This window comes from Helianthus annuus, chromosome 10, assembly GCF_002127325.2.
Source record: "Helianthus annuus cultivar XRQ/B chromosome 10, HanXRQr2.0-SUNRISE, whole genome shotgun sequence".
Taxonomy (NCBI): domain Eukaryota; kingdom Viridiplantae; phylum Streptophyta; class Magnoliopsida; order Asterales; family Asteraceae; genus Helianthus; species Helianthus annuus.
The window spans coordinates 115,039,698-115,048,896 of record NC_035442.2 but is presented as its reverse complement, the minus strand read 5'-3'; the positions used below and the strand labels follow the sequence as shown (position 1 = coordinate 115,048,896).

Genomic DNA, 9,199 nt, shown 5'->3' with positions numbered 1-9,199 from the left:
CAACGTTTTGTTGAGAATGTGCTGTTAGTTGATGTTCAAGCGATGACCGTTCAGACTATGAATGGTGTTTCTTTAGTTTTGGAAATGCGTTCTGAGCGTGCACCTGGAGGACCAAGGTATGCTTTTAGAGGCTGGGAGAGATTTATGCGTGAAGTTGGTTTGGTTAGTGGTCGTGCGTATTTGCTGCGTTATGAAAGGAACAATGGAGTTTTGGTTATTTCGGAGGTCATATAACCATTTTTTCAAAACCGAGACAAGTGAAGATGAAGTATCATCCCTTTTTTTCAAACTACTATGTTTTTAAGTTATTTTCTACTAGGTATTACGTTTTGAAGGATGTCACTTTTCAACACGATAACGGTTGTTTGAGTATGAATAGACAATGTGTTTTGTTTTTAATTTTCACATGTGTTTGATTTGAAATGCAATGGTTTTTATTGGCTATTTACCATGTTATAATCACCTTTCATATTGTTGTTATTTGCCTTATATATATTTATAATGTATAATGTATAGATGCATCCCATATACAATTGTAATGTACTATGTTTTTAGTTATTTTCTACTTGGTACTACGTTTTAAAGGATGTCACCTTTGTTAACAGTTGTTTGATTATGAATGTACAAGTTTTTTTTCCTGTTTACCATGTTATAATAGATGTTATTGCCAACATTATTTGCATTTAATTTCAAAGTGAGTCAGACTTGGGGAAGCCACTCACCCGGCTTAAACCTCTTGAGTTACTTCTAATTTACCCCGGGAAGCAGTTAACATTAAATCCCATTGGTAGAACTTAGAAGGTGATGAGTATCTGTTATAATATCCTAACTAGCGGTAATTTTGAATTTTGTTTGTTGGTTACAAAATAGTGTGGAGGCTATTCCTGAGGTATTAAAGACATTTAATGTAAAGATTGGAAAGTATTGTGATATAACTGCTGTTTTGCGCATATGCTGGACTGGAACAAGCATTGTTTTGAAGGTAATTTATGTCTAAATCTTATCTCCGTGTAACTCCTATAATGAAATTATTGTTGAAATTGGTAATGTGCTCCATTTTGCTAATGGGCTCCTTTTTGAAGGGTGATACACATCAGGTGCCTAAAAGTACAACACAAAAGACAGTGCGCCGACATATCTAAAAGTTATTATGTTTTGGTGAAATACTGAATGCATACGTCTCAGTGTTCTGTATGATTCTGGTAATCTTAAAGTTACAAACTTTGGAGTGTCAGCGAGTTACTTAAAGGAACAAATGCAGGCAAACATAAAAAGGTTGATGAACCATCACGATACTAACTGTTGTTAAAAGATTTAAGTGCCTAATTCGATGTTGAAATGATATTTGTTATTACATCCAAACATAAGCACAATTTACTGCCAATACAAGGTAATGATTTTATTCGAATTCCTATTATTATTTATAATATAAAGAATTGTATATCCAAACTTTAAAACCATATTCTAGAAATGATATAAATAGGATTAGAAAATTGTGCTTATGTTTTGATTAAACAGTGTCTTTATACAAAGACCTCTTGGATAGATATCCTATAGTACTTTAACTTTTATAAATTTTTATTTATAACAGAAAAAGTTAAAGTATTATATAATTCTATATATTAATATATGGAAAGCGGTATTTAAGGATGTGATTTAAAGAATTCAATCAATTCTAATCATTACCCTAAATAATTCAATTATGTCATATCAAAGAAATAAACTAAAATTCTAAGTTATCACGGTATTTTGGTCAATGATTTTAAATGAATTTGGAAAGGTATTAGTAATTTATGTAAATCACTTCCTTAAATATGTAAATCATTTCATTTTTTGTTAACGTTACCATCATTACATCAATTAGTTACATCATTTCCAAAATTATATAATCACTTCATGCATTATATATACTTTATGTTGTATGTCATTCAAATATATCGTTTTCGTGTGTCAACATCACAAAAGACATACGTAGGTTTTTCAAATGTCATCGAACTTTATTCGTGTTTTTTAATTATACAATGCATTTTTTACTTACCTTCGATATGTGTTGTTTTTAATTTTTGTCGTTGATCATACTAACTATTTTGTTTGACACCATTTAGAAATGGAACAACAACCAATCACACTGCTGAATCATTTGGATTTGAACCAAGATAACTACACTATCAAGGTTCGCATTGTCCGATTATGGTCAAGACCATCGTTCAACAATCCAAGACAGGTCTACTGCTATGACATGATCATTATGGACCAAGCTGTAGGTTTTCCAAACATAAATTCTATTTATTATATTTACCTCTTTAAAATAAAGAGCGTTGATAGTGTAAATTTATTTGTTTCATTATTGCTTATGTAACAATTTATTTTTCATGGACAAATGCAGGGTACTAAATGCAGGCGTTTGTTTTAGCAAAAAATGCGCGAGAGTATGAACATATGCTGAAGGAAAACCACTGTTTGGTTATTCTTAATCCATCGTTGGGCGAAAATCGGCAAAAAGTTAAGTATGATTCGTCGGAATTGAAGATTAATCTGAATGATAATACGGTTGTTACTGCTTGCAACGAGGCTGTTGGCTCTGAGTGGGGATTTGAGTTTGTTCCGTTTGACTCTTTAGTAGAGGACCCTGAAGATGACAGCAATTCATTCAGATCTTCGATTGGTATTTTCTTTATTTTCTTAATTCCCCAAAAGTACAACTATATAATAGATATATGTATACATAAATATTTAAGTTGGAATATTATTATGATATGATACACTGTATAGCTATATGTTATAAACCTTTTTGGATTTAACTTTATTCTATACTTTTTCTTAGACGTAATTGGCTATGTTGTTAGAAGCTTTCCGTTTGAACTTAAAGATAACAATAACAATGGTAAAGAGGAAAAGAAGCTAACGTTTATACTTGAAGATTTGAGGTAAGTTATACTTAAGGGATTTCTGTCTTTTATTATAACAGTGGTTTTTGTGTTTACATTAAAATATTATGTTTATTATATTGTTCAGTCATAAGCAAATCTATGTCACACTATGGGATGGATATGCCGAGCAAATCTTGGAATTTGAAAGGAACAACAAAGATGAAAAGAATGTTGTCATCGTTCTTCAGTTTGCAAAGTATAGGTTTTGGCAAGGTATAACATATATGTCTAACTAAAATCTTTTGGAATAACTTTTAACTGAGTATGTGAATTTGGTTACATACAGGTTTTGTGTACGTCTCCAACCTGTATACGGTTACTCGTGTCTTCATCAATAAGGATATTGATGAGATTAATCAGTTTAAGAAAAGGTTTGCTTTTTTTTTTTTTGTGTGTAAATTGAGTCAGAAATGTAGACATTATGTTTTTTTTTATATTCAATGACCCCTTATTTTGTTACAGTTTCATTGCACAACTGCCCTCCGAGAAATCCTCTGAGTACTCTGGTCTGAGTTCTTCTGTAATGAAATCTCCTACCGACGAATTTCTCACAGATATTAACTTCAGTACTATAGGTGCCCTTACCGAAATAACTGAGGTATTATTTTTATTAAATTGTGTATTATGTATTTTCGTTAGGTGAAATGCCACATATATTAATTTTTTGTCTTCCTTCACAGAAAAAAATTGTATTCATTCTTGGCACCATAAAGAGTTTTGCTTCGGAAAATGAATGGTTTTATAATGCATGTAAAGGTCTCCACCAAGACGGTTCAAAAAGATAAAGCTGATGGAACTGATGGGTTTGAGGAGGTTGTTATCCTTGAGTGTAAGAATGCCCCATGTAACAAGAAGACCGTTTATTCCGTTCCCAGGTATTGCTAATAGTTTTTATGTTACCAATTTTGTGGTTAGTATTTTATTTGTACAATCAGTTATCAATGAATAATTTACGTTGTTCAGGATAAAGGTTCTAAACCGTGTTCAAGATTGTACGGGCATTGTTACTCTTACCATGTTTGAGCGTGAGGCCGTAAAGCTTCTCAACGTTAACGACAATCAGTTGCTAGACAAGAACTTGGAGGTATTTTATGTATAAATTAATACTGTAGCAATGCCGACATTTTGTGTATAAACTATAGCATGTTATTTAGATTAATTTTAACCTTCTCATGTATTTTTTACAGTTGGCTAATGAAGGAAGTTTCCCAGAGGAACTTAAAGCTTTACTAGAAAAGAAGTTGGCCTTCAAGATCGCTATAAGTTTCTATAACATCCAAAAGAAGTCTGATGGATACTCTGTTTCCAAATTAACAAATAATCCAACCGTGATCTCGGAGCTGGATAGGAATTTCGATGTATTCCAGGTAGGATAAGGTTAAAAAATACTTAGTCATCTATATGTTTTAAATTTTTTATCTGTTATACGCACTATGTTTGGAAACAATCACAGCCTGCTGATGAAGACCGTGAAGATGGTGGTTTGCCTGATATAGACCCAACAAATGAGGATCTCGCCAAGGTATACAGTTTAAAAAATGACATGTTATAAAAAATACGCTTTTCTATAAATTGTATATGCATTTCAAGTATTTATGTTACTTTGTAGGATTCTGTTTCCCGTACTGGTGATGATGTAACCCCAATATCTAATGTGTCCAAAAGCGTTTTTACAACAAACATGTTGGATGGGGACAATACCTCTCTTATGCACATGGAAAAGGAGATAAAGCGAAATTTGGATAGCGTTTATGAGTATGATGGTATTTCTTCACAATCGTCTTCCAAACCAAAAAAATGTGGCGTTGAGGTAGAAGACGGTGTTGATCTTGATGTGACCGTTCGTCGTTTGGTTACGAATGTTGAAGAGTAGTTGCTGATGACAAACAAATAATGAGCATCTCATATGCTTTTACTTTTAATGTTTTGGTTTTATCAATCTCATTACAGACGTTTTAATGTTTTGGTTTTTTTGTGTTCGAAGCTAAACTCTTTATTGTTATGAACAATTGAAATGAATAAGAGATGTTCTTTTTTATGTATAGATTGTATGTATATTACCGACCATTTTTTATGGTTTTTTTCTAGGACATGCCAAAATATCACACTGTTGACCTATTTTCCGATTTGAAGGAATATGGTGTATGGTACTCTATTATATTTGTGACCATTGATTTTGTTTGGCATGACAAAGACAAAAACGTGCTGTTAATAGTACTACTTGATCAACAAGTAAGTTGATGTGATATTTATAAATGTCGCGATTGTTGATGTGATATTGTAGAGACAAAAGATTGCAACAATTGTTCCTAACAATTTGATTAGCTTACACCCATTTGCTAAAATGGTCGGTGGTGTGTATTCTTTGTCTCATGTCCTCATTAAAGATTTCAATAGCTACGAGTATCCGACATATGAAGGTTACATCATTATTTCAACACAACATAAGATTGTCTTTCATGAGATTTCAAAGCTAACACCCTTTATCATAGATCCTCCTAGAGGATTTATGTTATACCCTTTGACTCATTCCATCTATATGTTATCTCATGATCGAAGACATCAAAAGTACATTGTATTTACGTCTGAAATAATATTGTAATGTGTATATTCATGTTTTATATTTTAAATGTGAAAGTGGACATGTGATAGAAATGGAGTTGTATGAGAGCAAAGATATCCCATATGTTAGTACTCACTTGAAAATAACGGAAAAGCCTATTATATATGCCGCTCGTGTAAAGTTGGTTAGATGGGAATCAAGTAGGTTGTCCTATTATATGGTTTTTTTTTACTATTTTTTTTTACCTTTTTCATAAATAAGTTGTAAAAATTTTTGTAACATCTATATGCATATACACCTATATAAAACCATGTTTGTTTTTTATTTTGTAGGAAACATTTTGAGGTCGACAGACTTGACGTCCATCGTCTACAACCCTCACATTCCTGAAGCATACGCCATTGGCTATAAAACTCAAACATGCATTCCATGTATTTGTATGATGTGAACACAATCGTTGGTCTGTCTTATTCATTCAAATTTTGTTTTTTGGATTTTTTTATCACTTTTGGTTTCCTTTTTTGATGAACTGTAATCAACACTAAACAATTTATTATTTACAATCTTTTTTATACTTGGATGTTACTCGTGTTTCGTTTACGGATTGTATAGTCTATCTAACGTATATGGCAATTTTAACCATTTACAAGATTTAGTGATATACATATATATATGTAAATATGTGTATATATATATATCAATATAATTTTGTATAAAGAATAATACACTTTAAGTAATATGTCTATACTAAAAATAACCAAACATGGTGTTGACTTACAATCAAATCATTTATATCATACCAAAACGTAAAACCATATTTTTGGTAAGAAATTTAAATTGCAAGATTGTTATGAAAGGAATTTAATATAATATAGCAAATAATATTTCCATAATATTTAACATACTTTCTTAAAATACTTTCACTACAACAATTGTTTATAAGTAGTCATATTCTACATAAGTTTGCAAGAGAAAAGCTCTCGAGTCATTCCATCTACTACGATCTCATATTCATCAACAATACAATTCGGTTAGTTGATTCTTTGGTTGTTGTGTTTTGTTTCTCTTACGTTGTTTTTTCATTCGTGCTTAAAATATAAAATTGATTAGTTTTCATGAATTGGTTTTGAAATGGTAGTTAATGAAATTGTTTCCAGACTCCCAACAAAGGCAGTTGATCGTTTGAAATCTGTGTGTAAACAATAGCGTCATGAATTGTGTACACATCTCTTTGCATTAACGCATTCTCGAGAGTTGACTAATTCTCAAAACCGAAAACTAATCTTGCTGATTCTTCTATGGATGATGTTTCTTTTGCATATTATTTTATTGATGTGTATAATAAGTAATTATGAACTCTACTCTTTATTCAATGAGTCGCACAATGAAAATTGTATAAAGACATTTATTGTCAATCATACGAACATGTATTTAATGGTGTAATTGATGAATTTATATTTTTTCAATGTGAAAGCCATGTCTAAAAGATCAAAGCATCAACCTTCGTCTTCATGCAATGATCAATGGAATTTAGATACTTCAAAAGGTAACAATTTTGGTCAACGAAGTATAGTATTTTATTAAGTAACTGTTAATGTGACGTGTTTACAAACTACTATTTTATGTATGTTTTACTTACAGATGTTGCCGCCCCCATGTCAAGGATTCCGTTTTCAGATATTACGAATGGTATTATATTAACCAATCTTTTTTGTTATAGATCTATAATATATATATATATATATATATATATATATATATATACACTATAGATGTATATGTAGAAGTATTTTATTTAGTTAACTGTTGTAGATCTAACATGCATTCAACGGTTCTTAACGTTTACAGTTTCTACTCCGGACAGCACGCAAAATGAGGCAAAAGATAGACGTAGAAAACGAAAATTATACTTGGATACTCGGAAATCTCATAATCTGCATGTACATTCAAATTGTGCAACGAACATATTGTCAAGTAGTATTCCAACAGGTAACTATACTGATAATCATAAAGTGACGTCCTATTTGGGAGATGACCATTCAAAATCAAGTAGTGAGGCTGAAGTCTAATTATTTAGCAGGGTAACAAACAACAACACATTATGTAGAAGCCACTAAATGTATAATATATTACTTACATATGAAGGGTCCCAAACAAACATAAACCAAAATATTTAAACAGGGTCCTTTGTATGAAGTGGTATTTTGGTCAACGAAATATAGTCTTTTATTAAGTAACTGTTAATGTGACGTGTTTACAAACTACTATTTTATGTATGTTTTACTTACAGATGTTGCCAGCTCCATGTCAAGGATTCCTTTTTCAGATATTACCAATGGTATTATATTAACCAATCTTTTTTTGTTATAGATCTATAATATATATATATATATATACACATTATAGATGTATATGTAAAAGTATTCTATTTAATTAACTGTTGTAGATCTAACATGCATTCAACGGTTCTTAACGTTTACAGTTTCTACTCCGGACAGCACGCAAAATGAGGCAAAAGATAGACGTAGAAAACGAAAATTATACTTGGATACTCGGAAATCTCATAATCTGCATGTACATTCAAATCGTGCAACGAACATATTGTCAAGTAGTATTCCAACAGGTAACTATACTGATAATCGTAAAGTGACATCCTATTCGGGAGATGACCATTCAAAATCAAGTAGTGAGGCTGAAGTCTAATTATTTAGCAGGGTAACAAACAACAACACATTATGTAGAAGCCACTAAATGTATAATATATTACTTACATATGAAGGGTCCCAAACAAACATAAACCAAAATATTTAAACAGAGTCCACAAAAACCATATCTACATACTTATCTACTTTTTGCCAAAACCGTTTGTTAGCCAAAATTACCATATAAAATGGTTGAACGGTTGATCTATGATACTAACACCATTATTCTTCGATTACATCCCTAAGAAAGAGCGTAGGCATATCCGGATACCACTCTAAAACACAAAGATAACCCTTCTTGATGTCGTTTTCACGAACCCATGCTGGCCATCCCAATACACTATACTTGTTTTTCTTTTTTCCTCTTTTTGGTTCAGCCGTGACGTTCAAGGTGGTTTCGACACCACGCCTATTTTTTATTGTTACCTTTAGGCAGTGATCGATTCCCATGGCTTTTGCGACCTTTACCAGTATCCGCTAAAAATGCCAAAACATTATTCAGACTGTAATTACAAACAAACTAATGACGCCATAGAACACCAACGGTTAACTTATTATACAAAGAATCGAGCTAACGACTTACAAAACGTAATCTGTATGGCATAAAAATGATATTTGGTTCTGGTTCGTTCTAGTCAAATTCTTCCGAAGTGAAAGAGTCGTCTGAGCTCGAATCCGTTAGCACTATCACTTCCTTTTCTTTCTTTTCTTTCTTTCGCTCATTTGAAGAACCCGCCATTGACTACATATAATTATTGTGATAAATATTCGATGTTGATTATCACTGAACATGTCGATTAACGAAAAACTCCCAAATTGAGATCGCAAATATGTAAGACTAATGCAATTAAAGATCTAGGTTATGTGAGAACATCAGTTGGAATCGTACCTGGTAGTGATTTCTCTTTGTTTGCCGATAATGTGAATGCCGAACCAGAGATACTAGGTGTCTCCGTATGAAGTTTGAAGCTTTGTCTGTTCTTTTTACTCTGTATACACATATA

At 31.8% G+C, this 9,199-nt stretch overlaps 1 long non-coding RNA gene across 1 annotated transcript; it reads right to left on the bottom strand.

Annotated features, from left to right (window-relative positions):
- Nucleotides 1-8,312: 8,312 nt before the first annotated feature.
- LOC110881467 lies at nt 8,313-9,199 on the bottom strand. The gene is made up of 3 exons (XR_002559745.2): nt 9,085-9,199; nt 8,779-8,937; nt 8,313-8,672 (listed from the first exon to the last, which is right to left on the bottom strand). It is a non-coding gene; the product is annotated as an uncharacterized LOC110881467 (long non-coding RNA).